The sequence below is a fragment of the Strix uralensis genome, chromosome 3 (genome assembly GCF_047716275.1).
Source record: "Strix uralensis isolate ZFMK-TIS-50842 chromosome 3, bStrUra1, whole genome shotgun sequence".
Classification (NCBI taxonomy): domain Eukaryota; kingdom Metazoa; phylum Chordata; class Aves; order Strigiformes; family Strigidae; genus Strix; species Strix uralensis.
In genome coordinates this window covers 111399932-111415994 of record NC_133974.1, presented here as the reverse complement: position 1 = coordinate 111415994, position 16063 = coordinate 111399932, and the positions used below count along the sequence as shown (strand labels likewise).

Sequence of the window (16063 nt, the reverse complement as noted above, 5' to 3'; positions counted from 1 at the left end):
ACCTCAGCCTTTTCCTCATCCTTAGTTACCATGTTTCCCTCTGCATCCAGTAGGGGAGGGAGATTTTCTCTAATCCTCCTCTTGCTGTTGACGAATTTATAGAAAGATCTTTTGTTATCCTTAACAGCTGCAGCCAAGTTGAGCTCTAGCTGCGCTTTGGCTCTCCTAATGTTCTCCCTGCATAACTTCACTACGACTTTATAGTCTTCATGAGAGACCTGGCCCCTCTTCCAAAGGTGATAGATTCTCCTTTTGTTCTTGAGATCCAGCCAAATGTCCCTGTTTAGCCAGGCCGGTCTCATTCCCCTCCTGCTTGTTTTTCGGCATGTGGGAACAGCCTGCTCCTGTGCCTTTAAGACTTTGCTCTTGAAGTATGTCCAGCCTTCCTGGACTCCCATATCCTTCAAGGCAGCCTCCCAGGCGATTTGGTTAACCAGTCTCTTGAACAGGTCGAAGTTAGCCCTCTGGAAGTCTAAGGTGGCAGTTTTACTAACCCCTCTCTTTGTTTCTCGAAGGATCAAAAATTCAATCATCTCATGATCACTGCACCCTAGACAGCCTCCAACTTTTACCTCCCCCACAAGCTCTTCCCTGTTCACAAGAAGCAGGTCCAGGAGGGCACCTTCCCTGGTCGGTTCACTCACCAGCTGTGTGAGGAAGTTATCCTCCATACATTCCAGGAACCTCCTGGATTGTTCCTTCTCCGCTGTGTTGTCATCCCAGCAGATATCCGGGAGGTTAAAGTCCCCCACAAGAACAATGGCGAGTGACCGCGAGATTTCTCCCAACTGTTTGTAGAAAGCTTCACCCACCTCACTGCTTTGGGGGGAGGTCTATAGCAGACTCCCACAGCAAGATCTGCTTTATTGGCCCTTAACCTGATCCACACACTCTCAACCCCGTTATCACTATACTTGATTTCCGAGCTATCATAGCATTGTCTTACATATAGGGCCACTCCACCACCTCTCCTTCCCTGCCTATCCCTCCTGAAGAGCTTGTAGCCATCAATTGCTGCACTCCAGTCGTGTGAGGCATGAAAGCTGTACAACGTGTTTACCTGTTCAGGTCTTACTTGGAAAAGTAGATTTGGGACGAGCGTGACACCAAGACAGCATTTGGTATCTTAGTCTCTTAGACGGGAGAGTTTTGTTTATCAGGAAAAGTCTGTTGCAGCTTCAGACATTGTGTCCCATGGCCATTTTGTTTCCCTGAGGAGAGAGTCACTGACATCTGCATCTGTAGATATGACACGAATGCTCTGTGAAACAAAGCAGCTTTGCTGCTCTCCCTCCCTTCCCTTGCAAACTTGCACGCGGCTCTGATTTGGTTACAGCTGTGGTGACTCAAGTCTGATCATCAGGGGTGTTGTACTGGTATGGAGTTGGTTAGAGGTGATGCAGCTGGGCCCTGGGATCACCCCTTGCAAGAGCTGGGGTGTGCAATTCAGTGCTTTGAAATCAGGCTGAGGAATGTCTGGGCTGGGCTGAACCAGAGGCACAGAGAAATGGGGGCTGATCGCGACGCTGGGACTCGGTGAGGCTGGGAAAGTGTTGGGTTAAATCCGAACACGGCTGATCCTCAGACCGGTTGCCCACAGTTGCCGGATGGTCAGGGTGGTTGCTGGATGTCTCATCCTCTTTAAGGCTGTGAAGACATGGGCCAACAAGGCCTTTTCCCAGTCCTGGGCATTCAGGGGTGCAAGATGTGCCCATCACTATCAGCTCTGTGAAGGATTTCAGAGAGATTGTGCACCTGAAGGTTTATCTGCCCCATTGGGGATGACAGTAGCTGCAGCAGCATCTCCCCTCATGGGAATGATGGCAAAAATGGGGTTCCTGGTACGTCTGCAGCCGCTGGCCGGGGCTGTCTGTGCATGGGATGGAGCCCAGACATTCCCAGGAGAGAGATGCTTCACCCCTGACCAGCTGTTCAGAGCATGTTGGAACCTTATTTCCAGCCCCTCAGATAAAGTCATCATACACAGTTGTGGCTGCAGTGTAAGACCTGGAGATGGCTTGGGATGTGTGCCTTTTGAGTGATAGACTGAAAAAAATCCTCACTTTAGGATGTTTTTTTCCAGACGAGAAGATTTTCTCAGTACATCTACCTAGTGCTGACCTCAGCAAAACAAGAGCAGTTTTCCTTGTATGTGCCAGAGCTTGGGAAATAAAAGCTGTGATCCATAGAAAGTCAGTAATCGGATAGATGGCCTAACCACCAAGAAGCACTTGAGAGCCACGTGTGATTATTGGATTATTTAAAGGCCATTGGAATGGCCTTACTGTGCTTCTGGGCCCCCTGAAAACCTGCGTATGTGTGTACATATGCATATAGCCTGTTAGCCAAGGTGTACATCAGCTCAGAAACCAAAAGGGAAGCAGCTTTCCTCCCCGCGTGTAGCGTTTTCATGTGGTTTAAAGCAAGAGAAACCTGCAGTTACAGCCGTGTGCTCCCGAAGGAGCCGCCGGAGCAGCCTCATTCACACATTGGTGGCTGTGAGAAAGCAAACAGGTTGTCACAACAAATGTCCCAGCCAAGTCCTAACACGGCTTCTGTAGCGTGAGGGCTTTGTGTCGAAATGTTTTTTCTGCTCTTGTTGAAGTGCCATTTATGAAGAAATGTGGAAAATCTGGAACAAATCCAGTGCTTGTCCTCAGAGATGTTTGAAAATTCACACAACTTCTAAAGTTCACACAGGATGGACAAAGGAAGGATGCTTGTGGTTCGCTGTTACTTTGAAAACAGTCTTTGAGTTCTAATTTCCATCATGTTTTGACTCTTCCTTTCCAGGGAGTGAAGACAGTTTTAGCTCTTCAAGGAGCAAGGGCAGTGTTTTAGTGCCTGGAGTCCACGCGTCTGCTTCTGGAAGCACAAGGTCGTCTTTTTCTCGCAAGTAAGTAATGCAATTTTTCCTGGATAGTGCAAGTGCTGCTAGTTCAGAGATAAACTGCTGTGTAAGGTCTTGTAAGCTAAGACATGCAGTATCAGTAGTGTGAGTGTTAAAAAAATTTGGGTAACACTATGCTCTTGGGCAGCACTAACACGGATGAGAACTGTGATATGGGAAAGAAAAAAACATGCTGTAGTTGGAGAACAAAAGTTATGAATATGCCAGATCAGCCGACTGGTATTTTTTTGTTGTTTCTTCATAACAAGTGTGGGAGATACAGTCAGGTAAGCCAGAAAAGGCATTGGGTGAAGTGGAGGAGGAGACAACTGAGTGTATGGTAGTTAACAGCAGTACTTCTAACCAGTTAACCTTATCCTTTTGCTCTTATCACTGTTTTCTCTTTGTAATAACCTGTCAGCTCAGCAAGTGCCTTTCCAGATCATGACCTTATTTTTTGTAGGAAGAAGGAGACAGTATTACCTGTGATGCTTTTTTTTCTTAAACACTCTTGCCCAACCTTTTATATCACTAAAACTATATGCAAATTTAAAAAATATCATACTCATCTATCTAAATGAACCTTTCATGAAATATTTCTGTAAGATTTCTCCCTATCACGTGTGAAGTGCGAATCCAGACAGCTTGCGAACGCGGGGGTGTTGGGATGGAGCAGCGCCCGTTGTGCTCTGCCCAGGCAATCCCTGCTGGTTCCATTTTTTGGAGCGGGTGGAAAGAGTTCAAATGGCCAGGACTGGTTTGCTGCCCTGTGTGGAGGAGCTGGCAGGCGGGCTGGGACCACCAGCAGGACACCCCTGTGCTTAACTCACACAGACGTCTCCAAGGTCGCAGGGTGCCCCGGTGTGCAGAGATCGGCAGAATGATGCTTAATGAGCAGTTCCCTGTTTTGAAAATGAGACCCGTTGTCAGTTTGAATCTGCAAAGGAATTCCGTAGTACAAAGTTATTTTGTCTGTAGTACAGATAGCACTATGCTGAGTAGCTTTCTTACAAAGATGGGCAATCAAGTACCCAGAATATGTATCTACAGCAGTACAGATATATTTACACCCTCAGTCCTGGGGTAGAGATCCACTATAATCTACTTGTCAAATTTGTCCTGGCTATTTTCATCTCCCCAGTTGTCTTTTCACAATATTTGGCACCAGGTGTTTGTGAATGTGTTGGCACATGGGACATTGGGCAGTTATAGCTTTGATCATATCAAGTGACGTTGTTATACCACGCTCTTGAGCCCACCTGTAAGTGGCTTTTTCTCCAAGATGCCCATGCTTTTGGTGTGCCCATTTCACCAAGCCTTCATGATCCTCCTTCTGAGGGAATTTCAGTCCAACTTGAGAAATTTTTGCCCAATTGTCTGAACAGAGTTATAAAGTCATTCTAAAGTGTCTGTATTACTATGAGCATCAACGTGAAACACAGTTACTTTAGTCCTTTGTACTATTTCCCAAATATCTTTCCAAAGTTCCTTTCCCCAGACTTCCTTGGAATATATTTTCCAGTCTTTGGCTACCCATGTTGGCAGCCAAATAGCAAATCCATTAGCCACTGAGCCAGAATCAGTATATAAATGGCATTCTCCTAGATCTTCTTGTTTCAAGGCCATATAACTGCATATAATTCAGCATATTGGCTGCTTTTCCCTTCTCCCGTTGCTTCTAAAAATTCCTCTGAATGAGGATGGTAAGCTATCGCTTTCCAAAACCTTTTCCCTCCTATATACTTAGCTGACCCATCAGTGAACCAAGCATGTTCTTTTTCAAACGGCGTTAATCTAGTTTTTCCCCATCGCACTGGGGATTGATTCCCCTTTGCTGTAACATCGGGGTTTATTCCTTGCTCACTTGTGGGGGCAGTAGCTGCTCGCTCATGGAGGGTAGCTACCCTGCCAACTCCTAGCTTGGCTCTATCCTGAATATTACACCATTTCCACTTTACGATACTTGATTCCTGAGCATGCCCAATTCGATGGGTTTTTGGAGAAGTTTTAACCCATTGCATAATAGGAATTTCAGGATGAAGAGTCACTTCATGCCCTATTGTAAGCTGTTCTGTTTCTACCAATGCCCAATAACATGTTAACATCTGTTTCTCAAAAGGTGTATAATTGTTTCCTGCCTCTGGCAACTTTTGTCCCCAGAAACCCAAGGGAATCTTTCCCTGTTTTTGCCATAGGCTCCAGCTGGCCTATAATCCATTTACTGACACATTCAACTCCACTTCTCCATCCTGCACGGGCCACAAATCTAGAGCCTTTTGAATATCTTCCTTTGCTGACTCACAAGCAGCTTGCTGTTCACTCCCCCATTCAAATTCATATTTTTTCCAGGTTATCTTATACGAAGGAGTCAAAATCTGTCCTAAATGGGGAATATGTTGCTGCCAAAAGCCAAACAGTCCAATAAATCTCCGTGCCTCATTCTTCTTTTGTGGTACTGCAAAATCAAAAATTTTCTGTTGAGCTTTGGGTAATATTTCCTGATGCCCACAATGCCATTGAATTCCTAAAAATTTTACCATTTGGGATGGTCCTTGAATCTTGTTAGGATTAATTTCCCAACCTTTGTGCCTCATAGGGTCCACCGTCAGTTTGAGTATTTGTTGCACTTCCTCCTCATTGTTTCCTTGAATCAAAATGTCATCTGTATAATGAACTATTTGTATATGAGGGGTCAGTTTTATCTCATCCAGGTGCTCAGCCACCATGAGAAATGGTTGTGCTATGCAACCATCCCTGAGGCAATCTGATAAACGTATGCTGTCATCCCTGCCACGTGAAGGCAAATCGGTCCCAGTGCTCCTCTGCAATCGGGATGGTGAAAAATGCATTAGCCAAATCTACTACAGCATACCAAGTTCCTGGATGCTTCTGGACCTTTTCTATTAAAGTAATAGTATCTGGTAGGGCTGCTGTAAGAGGCAGGGTGTGTTTATTCAGTTCCCTAAAACCGACTGTCATTCTCCATGACCCATCACTTGACAGGCCATACCGGATTGTTCCAAGCTGTGGTAACTGATTGCAGTACCCCTGCACCCAATAGATCTTTAATTGTCTGTGATATCTCAGCATGCCCTCCCGGAATTCTATATTGCTTCATAGTCACTAGTTTAGTAGCAGCTGGAATCTGTACAGGAGGCATTTTCACCTTCCCTACTAAAATCAGTACTGGAACGATTTTTCACCCCAAACCGATACTGACCACCTGGGAGATTCAAAGTTAGTCCCTTCAAAATGTCTATTCCTGTTATGTGTTCAGGAACGGGGACAATCCTGACCGAATACAATCATTCTGGAAGGTTTCCTGTTTCCATTTCTGTTTGTGTTTGTACAGCTCCCATCTGTTTTCCTCCCAAACCTGTAATAATTACAGGTTGTCCTTTAAATTCTTGGGATTCCCATATATTAAGGAGGCCTCCACTCCTGTGTCAATTAAGGTTTTTACATTTTGCAAGGACTGTTTTTTCCAAAATATTTGGAGCTCCTTCTGCATCCATTGCACTGGAGCTTGGCCATCGCTTCATTCTTGTTTATCACACCGGCCCATTTCCCTTGTCTCTTTCCATGGGTATAAATCAGAATACAGCTCCCAGTCCTCCTTCTCCCTGGAACAGCTGATCTGCCCGCAGAGGGCCCACTGCGTACAGATGTGGAATCCTGTTGAGGCTCAAGAAGAGGTGTTGTAGGCTGAGTTACCCCTGGATCCTTAGTTTTAGAACTCTGCACTGTCTTGCTAGGTTTACTCAGGCCTCTCTGTTTATATATTTGCCACAGCTCCTTAGTTGGAACACCGTCAATTTTTTCATGAGACATCCCGTCTTTTAACAAAGCTGAAAACATTTCCTTATGAGAAATCCTGTTTTCACTGCCTTTAGGGCTGTCTCGAGTATCTCGATTCCCTGCACTCCCTTGGGGGCCCCACTCTCCAAGGTCACCCAGCTGCTGTATTCTTTCTCTTGCATCACAAAGGGGATTTTCTGTCTCATTAATCAAAAGAGTCATGATTACATTTTTATATGCCAGTGGGTCAGTCTTAACTAATCAATTCCTGTGAGTAACCGTTAAAGCACCAAGCATGATCACATCAGGGTCTCCTACAAAGATTGCCATTTTCATCCCTTCCTCCTTCATCCGTTGTTTACAGTCTCACAAAGTATACCACGGACGTTCTCCGTTTGGCCAGTCATTCTCCGTAGGTTACTTAGTATGACATCCCTGAGCTGCCAAAGCCAATCAATTTGTATCCTGCTGATTATTCTGAAATGCATCTTGCACAAAAGAATCTGAATTTAAATCAAAAATTTCTTGGAATCCCATGGATCTAGGGTTATCCATGCCATTCCCTGATTGTGCAAACGCACCACCCAAGAGAGCAGGGGTTCCCCCCGGTCTCTGTTTAAATCTTTCAGTTATATCATTTACATCATGCTGAGTATAATCTACCACATCCTTCCTTCCTTGTTGCCCATTAACATCTAATTCTATTTTCCATCTCCACGCTGGTTTCACATCCACTATTTCATCTGAGGGACCAGCCTCATCAGAATCCGTAGAATCCCAGATATTTCCATCCCATCTATCAGGATCCCGCTGTACACCCGCTTCTGCAATCACTGCATGTGCTTTCTTACAATTCACCCGTTCCCTTCTTTTCTTATACTGTGCAACCCGTACTGCAGCTCTTTCAGCTACAGTCTGATAAGTATCCAACTTATTGGCAAGCAACTTATTTTGGCGCTGTAACATTACAGTTTGACTCTGCAAATCACACAGTTGTCACTCCATGTGGGAAAACCATTGTTCTTTCTGTTGGTGCTGTTTCCGATGTGCTGCTAACAAAATCCATCCGTCTTCCTGGACCCACAATTTCTTTTCCTTTTTGAATAGGCAATTTTTGGATGTATTTTATACATCCAGCCGTTCGGCTTCTTTCAACCGTCCTTCCCATTGCTCGCACAGTTCTCCGACCTTAGCCCACTCGAGAGCAGTGAACTATGGGGAGTGCTTTTCCATCCAGGAATTTCAGACCAAGCAGATTCATTACACTTAGATTTAAAAAGTGACATTTTGTTGGAATCCTGTCTGTGATGCCAAATTTGTTTTGCCAATTGACGGGGTCAACAGAAAGGACACAGACACCAAGTTAAAAAGATAAGCTTATTTTACTTTAGTTTAAAGCAGCAGAAAGAATAAGCAAGGTAATGCACCTGATCATTACCACGTAGAGTTAGCTATAGTGATTCAGACAGATATATCACCAGTTGCCCCAGTACTTTACCATCATCCAGATCTGTGCTTCAGCTGGGGAGCCCTGTCACAGTGACGGATCGGAGAACCGCTCCCGGCAATTGGGAAGTCCTACGCAGTGCAGCCAGTCATAGGTGAGGTCTCCATCTTCGCTGTGTAAGGGTCCTGCTTTTTATACAGTTTAACAAACAAATCACATTAAAAAAGGGGCACGGAAACATCTGGTAGATTGGCTTCACTTCATTTGGGAGCATCCCAGATTTGTCCAGGATCCCGGGTGCATCCGAGGAGTTCCTGTCTTCTAGCAAACAGCTGCTGTAGGGTCCAAAAATATATATTCTTTACCTATAGTTTTCCAAGGATATTACCATGGTCACATTTCATGCTGATATGATGCTGGTTGGGAGGTTCACTCAGAAGTCAACTCCTAGGTTCAGGGCCTGTGGTTCAGGCTTTGGTTTGAGGCCTATGGTTCAGGCCTTTTTATGTCAAGTGTATGGAGTAGGGGCACTCAAACCCCTGTAGCTCTTTCAGGGGGACTCTAACCCCAAGCCAACAAACCGGGTGTTCTCCAAACTTTCATCTGGTAGAACTTATCCAAGAGGGGACTCGAACCCTTCGGGTACCCTTATAGCCCAACCTCGCGAGGCTTTCAGCACACCTTACAGGCAGGCAACCAGAAATCCCAGAAGAATGCCTTTAATCTTACCAGGTGACTTGCACCGAGCTCTTCGGTCTGGGCATCGGAGGTTCTCCCTGAGAAATCCTCAGTGCCGACTTGAGATCCTGCAATCCCACGGATCTGCCGAGATTCAGTAGCAGTGTCCCATCTGGGGTGCCAAAATGTTACTGTAAATCCTGTCTCAAAAGAACCCTCTAAGACTTAGTTTGATGTTTTTAGAAGGCAGGCATTCTGTATTGCAGCGCTGGATGCACGGGGCATCACTCCACCTAACGGCCACGCTGAAAGACAAAGGCACACTTATTCTATACAATGAAAGAAATGAATATTCGTGTATTTTCCAAGAAGGATCTAATGCATATGTTAATACATTGTGCGAGCGCACTAGAATTTGGGCAGGGGTCTCTGAGGGGCTTCCATGGGGGTTTTCAGTGGTCTGTGGTGGTCCCTAGTGGCTGTTGAAGAGGTGTCTCTTAGTGTCCTTTCTGTGAACTGAGTCTTTCTTTCTTATAAGGTCCTGTGTTGGCTCATTGCTCTGTCTGTAAAGTTTCTCAGCTGTCTTATCTTTGGCCTCCACAGCTGTGTGCTGGTTTCTCTGCCCTCCTCGGGATGTACCCATCACAGCGACAAAAATTATGTCTTTGGGTGCATTCGTGTCTGAGGCCCCTTACAGCAATGAGCACCAACTGCTTGCAGGCATCAGCTACAGGCGTCGGTACAGCAGGCTGTCAGGAGGGGATGGACTGGTACAGCCGTTCCCACGGGACGGGGAGAGCAGGAGCCAGGCTCATCAAAGGGAGCCTTAGCGCTCTCTTCACTGCCGTCTGCAGCCCACACCGCCTTCGGCTGGTGCGTGGCCCAGGAGCGGGGTGGAATCACACCGAGCACCCAGCAGCCCAGCAAGGAGAGGGTGGGAGGGATCACACCACCACACCCCTGCTCTGTGTGTATGATATGTCTGAAGTAATTTGTCTCTAAACACCAGTTTTACAAAACAGATTTTCCACATGCATATTATCAGTTTCTTTACAACTGAAAATATTTCTCTTTATTCAAAACAGGGAGTTGACCATACTCCAAAAGAAAGGAAGAGCACGATGTTCCTCTGAGTACCACTGAAGAGAATCACAGAAGAGTGGGGAAAATGTGTTTTCAACAACTTGCCACTTCAGAGACAAGCAAAGCTTAAGTTATCCTGTGTCAGTTAATGTCCACAGTGTAACTGAAAAAAATGGTGACAACAAAATGTTCTTTAAATCCTGTTTTCCATCATCCTTATATATAGACACACTTTTGTGCTTAGAATCTTCCTGATCCTGTGTAAACTTCCTATAGAATTATACATTCCTGTCTACTTATACATCCCTGTATTTTCTGTAGGCAGCTGAATTGCTTTGTCTGTTTCTAACCCCTGGGACAGATCATCTGGCAGGGACATCCCTAATTCTTATGTTCCTTGCTGTGTGAATAGATTCCTCTTCTGTGGGAGCTGCAGGCTTCCTGCAACGACCAAGTGCGACAGTTCCTCTCCTTCTTCCTGAGTGGAAGTGGCAGTGACAGAAAATCTTTAACAGCCTTCACCAGTGTGGTTGCAGATGTACGACATGCTGAGCTGGAAGAGCTGAGCATCATGAAGTCTTGTCTGTTAGACTAAACTTGAGGTCCTGGCACAAATGTTTCTGATGCTGCAAAAAGAAAGTTGCCTCAAAATATGTGTGTTTGATGCAGTTTTAATTAGCAAGGGTAACCATAACAGATTACAATATGGTGGTTGTTTTTTCATGTTAAATCTTTGCTGTAAGCAGCCCATCAGAGGTGTGAAAGATGGTCCTTATTAAGGGTGCACCTGTCAGGGGGAGGGCAGTGATATATTGTGCCAACTTCCTTGCATTTTTCCACTAAGCAGTTTTTGAGTCCTCTCTGCTTTATAGATCTGAATGTCTCCTGAATCAGATTCTGAACTTCACGTAACTGCAGAAACATAAAAGCGATAGCCAGGAGTTGTACAATGCTAGTGCTTTGCTTAGAGGCTTGGTCAGCAGCGCCTCACAACAGCCGTTTGGTGCAGTTTCTTCAGGCAGTCTCACACGTGATTTCAGGACCAATAATTCTGCCATCATCAAAAGCCTTAATTAAATGAAGAAAAATAAACAAAGCAACCAAATGACAACAAGTACATGGGTTTAAAACTGTTCCTTTGTAAACATGAGCTGATAATACAAATAATGACTTGAACAGAAAACATGATTGCTGGGAAATTCCATAATATAGAATATTCCAGTAGAGTGTAATAATCCTGTCCTGACAATATTTTAGCGATTTAGTCATGCATATGCACGTGCGCGTGCACGCACACACGCACACACACACCGCCCAACAGCGAGACTTTGAGAGAAAAGTGAGAATAGACTAATTTCAGCACTGCAGAAAACTGAAGATTCAAAGTTAAACAGTATTTCAAGAGGAAGCAGATAATCCTTGTCTGTGATCGTTGTCATATTTCAGATTGTCACCAAGAAAATTAAAGAAAAGCATACATACATTGGATTTATGTTTAACTTGAATTTCTTTCACGCTGGGTAATAAAAATCTAGAGTATGAGCATCGTTATCAGGGTTTCAAATACTTTCTTATTAAACACATTTAGACCCAAGATCAAACTTTCTTGAGAAAAATAATTCTTCAATTAAGATTAGACAAAAGTAATATTTTCACCAAATTTGGAAATGCTTTTTATTAAATTTTTTTTTGTAAATTATGGAGAATTCCTTTTGCAGAATTGTCAGTCCAAAAGCAACCAGGCATCTTTACTTATCTCTGTGCAGGTATGTGCATGTGTACGTTTGGGGGTGTTGTGTCTGCAGACAGCTGAAGTCAGTACCAATGAAGAAAGCAATTCTAACCAATTCTTCTGACTTTACTTACATATCCTCTAAACAGGGTAAGTCAAGATACTTAATTCAAGTTCACACACTGCGTAAATAACAGGTGCTTTAGTTAGACTGGATAAAATCCCTGTGTGAAAGCCTCAATGAAAATTGAACGGGGTTTAAATCAATGAGTTTAAATCACTTCCAAAGTAAATCAAGCCAAATCAAATTAAGGTCATTACATTTTTCTGTGAGACTGTCCAATCAGGGGCTCAACCCAGATTAACCACATCACTTTAATAACTAATTCAGAATGAATGTCCAAGTGTCCTTCCTTGTCCACACCAGCCCTTTGACTCAGTCCGTGACGCCGACCTCTGAGGGCTGCCCAAGCTGGCAACCTGCCTGCACGGGCAGAATCGTCTTCTGCCTGCCAGGTGCCCATCACAGAGGGGGACGCGCAGGAGGCAACGCTGTGCCGGCACCGTAACGAAGTTCACTTGGGATGATGAAGGATAATTAGTATGAGCGCTAGCATCCTGAGTTCACCTAGAGATCCCTTTCCAAACCCAGAGACTGCCTGTATAAAGACCTAAAAATGAAGCTAGAGAAGACAGAAATGCCTTTATAATAGCAGAGTTCTTTGAAGTTCAAGTGTTATATTGGGAGAATTTTTCTGTAAATGAAAAATAATTGAGAAGCCCTTCCCCTGCTCTAAGACATGAACATTTCTTTACTTATTTATTTATTCATTTCATGCTGGTTTATCCCTGCCTAAACAATGTTAAAAAGAAGGGAAGTTGCTGCTGTGGGAAAAAGATCTCTTTTTTTCACACATTACTTTTCTTCCTTGCTAGACAGTGGGAATACGGCCACTAACAGAGAGGCCTCCGTCACTCTCCTGATCAGGGGGTATCTGATTTCCTGACAGGCCGGGCAGTCAAAAGTCTCTGGGTGCAATGCAGGTGTATAACAATCCAACGCAGGTTGGAGTAACAGAAGTGTGGGTGTGTGTGCCACACGCACATGTGTGACAGCTGAGAAATAACTTCTCCCCAAAGGCTCCTCCCTGCTGCTGCTGGTGGTGCTGGTGCCATGGGGGGAGCTGGGAGCCTCACCCCGGGGCTCAGCCGGGGATGTGGAGCTCCCTGTGCAAGCCAGGGACAGCCTCGTGCTGCCCCGCTGCTCTGTCTGGGGAGGTTTAGGGGCCCTGGGAGCTCTGTCCTGCCAGGGGAGTTGTGCTTTGCACGCTGCAGGGACTGCAGAGCCAGGGGCAGTGGCCGTGGCCCAACGGGTGGGTGTTCCCGTGGGGCTCTGGTGCCTGTGACTTCTTACAGAGAAGTCACCAAGGGGTGTCACCAAGGGTGCCAGCCAGCAGCACCGCGCTGCAGTACGGCTCAGGCCAGCGGTGAGGCAGGCGAGGGGAAGGCTGGGCTGGATGAGGGCCAGGGCAAAAGCTCTGGCCCCTGAGGGAGGTTTCTACAGCTGGGGCGAGGGCGCAGCCACTGTGGGGAGCGCCTGGGGCAGGGCAGGTGCCACCTCAGGGCTGGACACAGGGGTGCCCAGGGCTGCCAGCCACAGCCAGTGCCCGGGGGCTGTGGGGATATGTCCCTGTCCCTGCAGTGCTCACCACCCTCCCCCTTATTGTCTGAAAATTCTCTCATCCCCTCTCCCACCCATCCTGGGCCCCTGCATATTCTCCCCTGCTCCCCCAGCCACCATCTCGCTCCTACCCAGCCCCACTGACCTCTTCTCTCCCTCCTCCTCTAGACCATGGCTGTGGGCATCACCCGCGTCCTGATGGTGCTGAGCATCGTGCAATATGCTCTGCGAGTGGGTGACCGGGTGGACACGGCCACACAAGACCTCCTGTGGCAGAGTGAGGAGCAGGAGAGGCAAGAGATGACCTGGCTGCTGGAGCAGATGGATCAGAGGAGCCAGGAGCTGTGCGGCCTCACTCTGGAAGGCGTGCTCCTTGCTGCCTGCCAGCACTGGTGGTTTTGGGCCTCTGCCAAAACCCTGCTCCCGCTCCTTGCGCTCTACTGGCTGTGCAGGTGGAGGAGCGCTGACTCTGACAGCAGCAGCGAGCAGGGAAGCTCCAGCTGGTGCCCCTGAGACCACCCCTCGGGCACGTCTTCCATCAGAGCTGGGCACCGTGGGAGATCTGCCAGCGAGGCACTCCTGCATCCCCGGGGAGCACCTGATGGGGAACGTGCTGTGCTTCCTCCTCTGCCCCATGACGAGCTCAACACAAGGCAGGTACCTGCTTTCCATGTAGCCTCTGCATCTGCATATAGCCTCTGCATCTAAATATCCAATAAATGGGCTTGTTTTAAGAAATCCCGTGTCTGTGAGCATCTGGGCAGCACTGTGTTGGGGAATGTTACCCCTTGGTTCCATCTCTGCTCAGTAACAAACAGATGAAGTTTGTTCTTGAATTTACGTTTGCAGTGGTTACACTTAAGACGTTTAGTGCCCCCCTCTCTTCTCTGTCTCCTTCTGGTGGTCTCCACAACCCCTCCTCCCTGTCTCTTTTCCCATGGCCTGGACCACCTCTGTCCTTGCTTCAAAGGCTGCCGCTGAAATCAGCTGTTCCATCCCCAGGTCTGGCTTTTTCTGGCTGCCGGGCATTTGGCTGAGATCAACCCACCACAAGTGGTTCCCTTCTATTCCTCAGGGAACGAGCACAGAAGGCACACACCAAAGCAGTGTTATTGGTAACGAGCAGAGTACCAGTAGGCAAGGGTCTCTGAAGTTCAGTGATGTGCTGAAAATCTAGAAGATGTCTCTTTGTCCCCAAAATGAGAATTAATGTGTTGTGTGGTGATTCGTGTACGTGTAGTGATTGATTAGAAGATTTCACCATCTCCTGGGTGCCCACTTAAGCCACATCTTAAGTAAGCGGAGGCTGCTGCAGGCGCAGCGCTGCCCCAAGCATCTGGGAGGATGGGTGAATTGGCAGCAGGGTGACAAGGACACTGCCTGAACTGCCTGCTGCCATGGGACAGCAGGAATTACTTGTTTCCTTCTTTCCCTCACCTAGGCTGGGGAAGGGGTAGGAACAACTGAGAGTCAGAGAGGGACTTCTGAGGTGCATTGCTTTGGGTCGACACTTTTCACTATCCTTTGCTTATTGCTACAACTAGAGCCACAGCTGGCTCTAAGGCTTTATTGGGCTCAGCCACATACTTATCTGTTTCTATTTAACAAATAAATAAAAAGCAAGCCCAGACACTCTGTTCAAGGCAAATACTTGCATACAGTTACCTTTCATCTTTAGCAAAGAACCCAAGGTTCGCTCCAGCTTCTGGATAGATTTCTTAGTCTTATGCAAAACCTGATACTAAACATAAGAAGAAATCAGAACTGATTGCTCTCTGCTCTGACTAGATTCATGTTTTAACATGCCTTGGTTGCTTTCTTCACTTTTCCTTCACTTTGACCTTCAGTTATCTTGCTGTCTCTGTGAAAACAACTGCATTGTTTCACCAGCTACCCTTATCCATGTGAAAAAGGGAAAGAACTAATACCAGAGCAAACTTAAATACAGAATATAAATATTTGGGTATATGATATGCAATACATACACATAACACCCAGTCACATAGACATTTGCTACTTAACTCTGATCTTCTTTCATCAGCAAACGGTCTTGTTTGGATCATTCTCTTCTTGGAGCATGTCCAGAAATACGATGCTGTGGAGTCTTGTTGGATGTCTACCAACTTTAGGCATAAGACTTTACTAATCATTTCCTATGGGAATTTTGCTAGGAGAAGCCTTTGCCGTAATCTACTCTCAGCTACACTGATGTAAACTGTAATAACTTCAGTGCTGCATATCACTCTTTCATCATTTATAGCGCACATAACTGAGAACGTATGGCAAATGCATTTAAACATACACATCTCAAAAATATTTCAAGATTTATGTGATTGGTGAGACGATCCACAATCGCCTTAGACAGGATGAATACCTTGCAAAGCTTTCACGCCGGATATTTTAGCCAGACACTAAGCACTAGATTACAAGTGAACTTCTGTATTTAGGTTCTTGGAAAATATTGAACTTCCTCGGCCCCCAAAAGTGACACAAGGGGCACCTGATACTATGAAAAAGCAATTTTAAGAACTGGTATGTGAAGATAGTCCCCTTAGACTAGACAAAACAAGTACCTGTTTAGTCTTGGCTTTGGAGATCACAGTGACTTCAGCTTAATTGGCATCTTGTTCAGAACATGTCAAACTGAACTCTTACCTCAACCTGCATGAGAGGTAAAGGGCTCAGCAGGCACAAGCCCCAGATAGCAACAGTTTGCATGTTCAGAGCCTCCCTCTACAAGGACAATTCCTGTCC

At 46.0% G+C, this 16063-nt stretch overlaps 1 protein-coding gene across 7 annotated transcripts in view; it reads left to right on the top strand.

Moving 5' to 3' along the window:
- LOC141941352 (uncharacterized) overlaps positions 1 to 14047 on the top strand; it is a 29796-nt gene extending 15749 nt beyond the window's left edge. For 5 of the 7 annotated variants that reach the window (XM_074863917.1, XM_074863915.1, XM_074863916.1 and 2 more), the window contains 2 exons: positions 2794 to 2896; positions 9899 to 11384. The gene's annotated coding sequence lies outside the window, so the exon portion shown is untranslated. Of the gene's footprint in view, positions 1 to 2793; positions 2897 to 9898; positions 11385 to 11662; positions 11779 to 13477 lie in introns of those variants that run through there. The other 2 variants (XM_074863919.1, XM_074863918.1) reach the window with 2 other exon arrangements.
- Positions 14048 to 16063: the final 2016 nt, after the last annotated feature.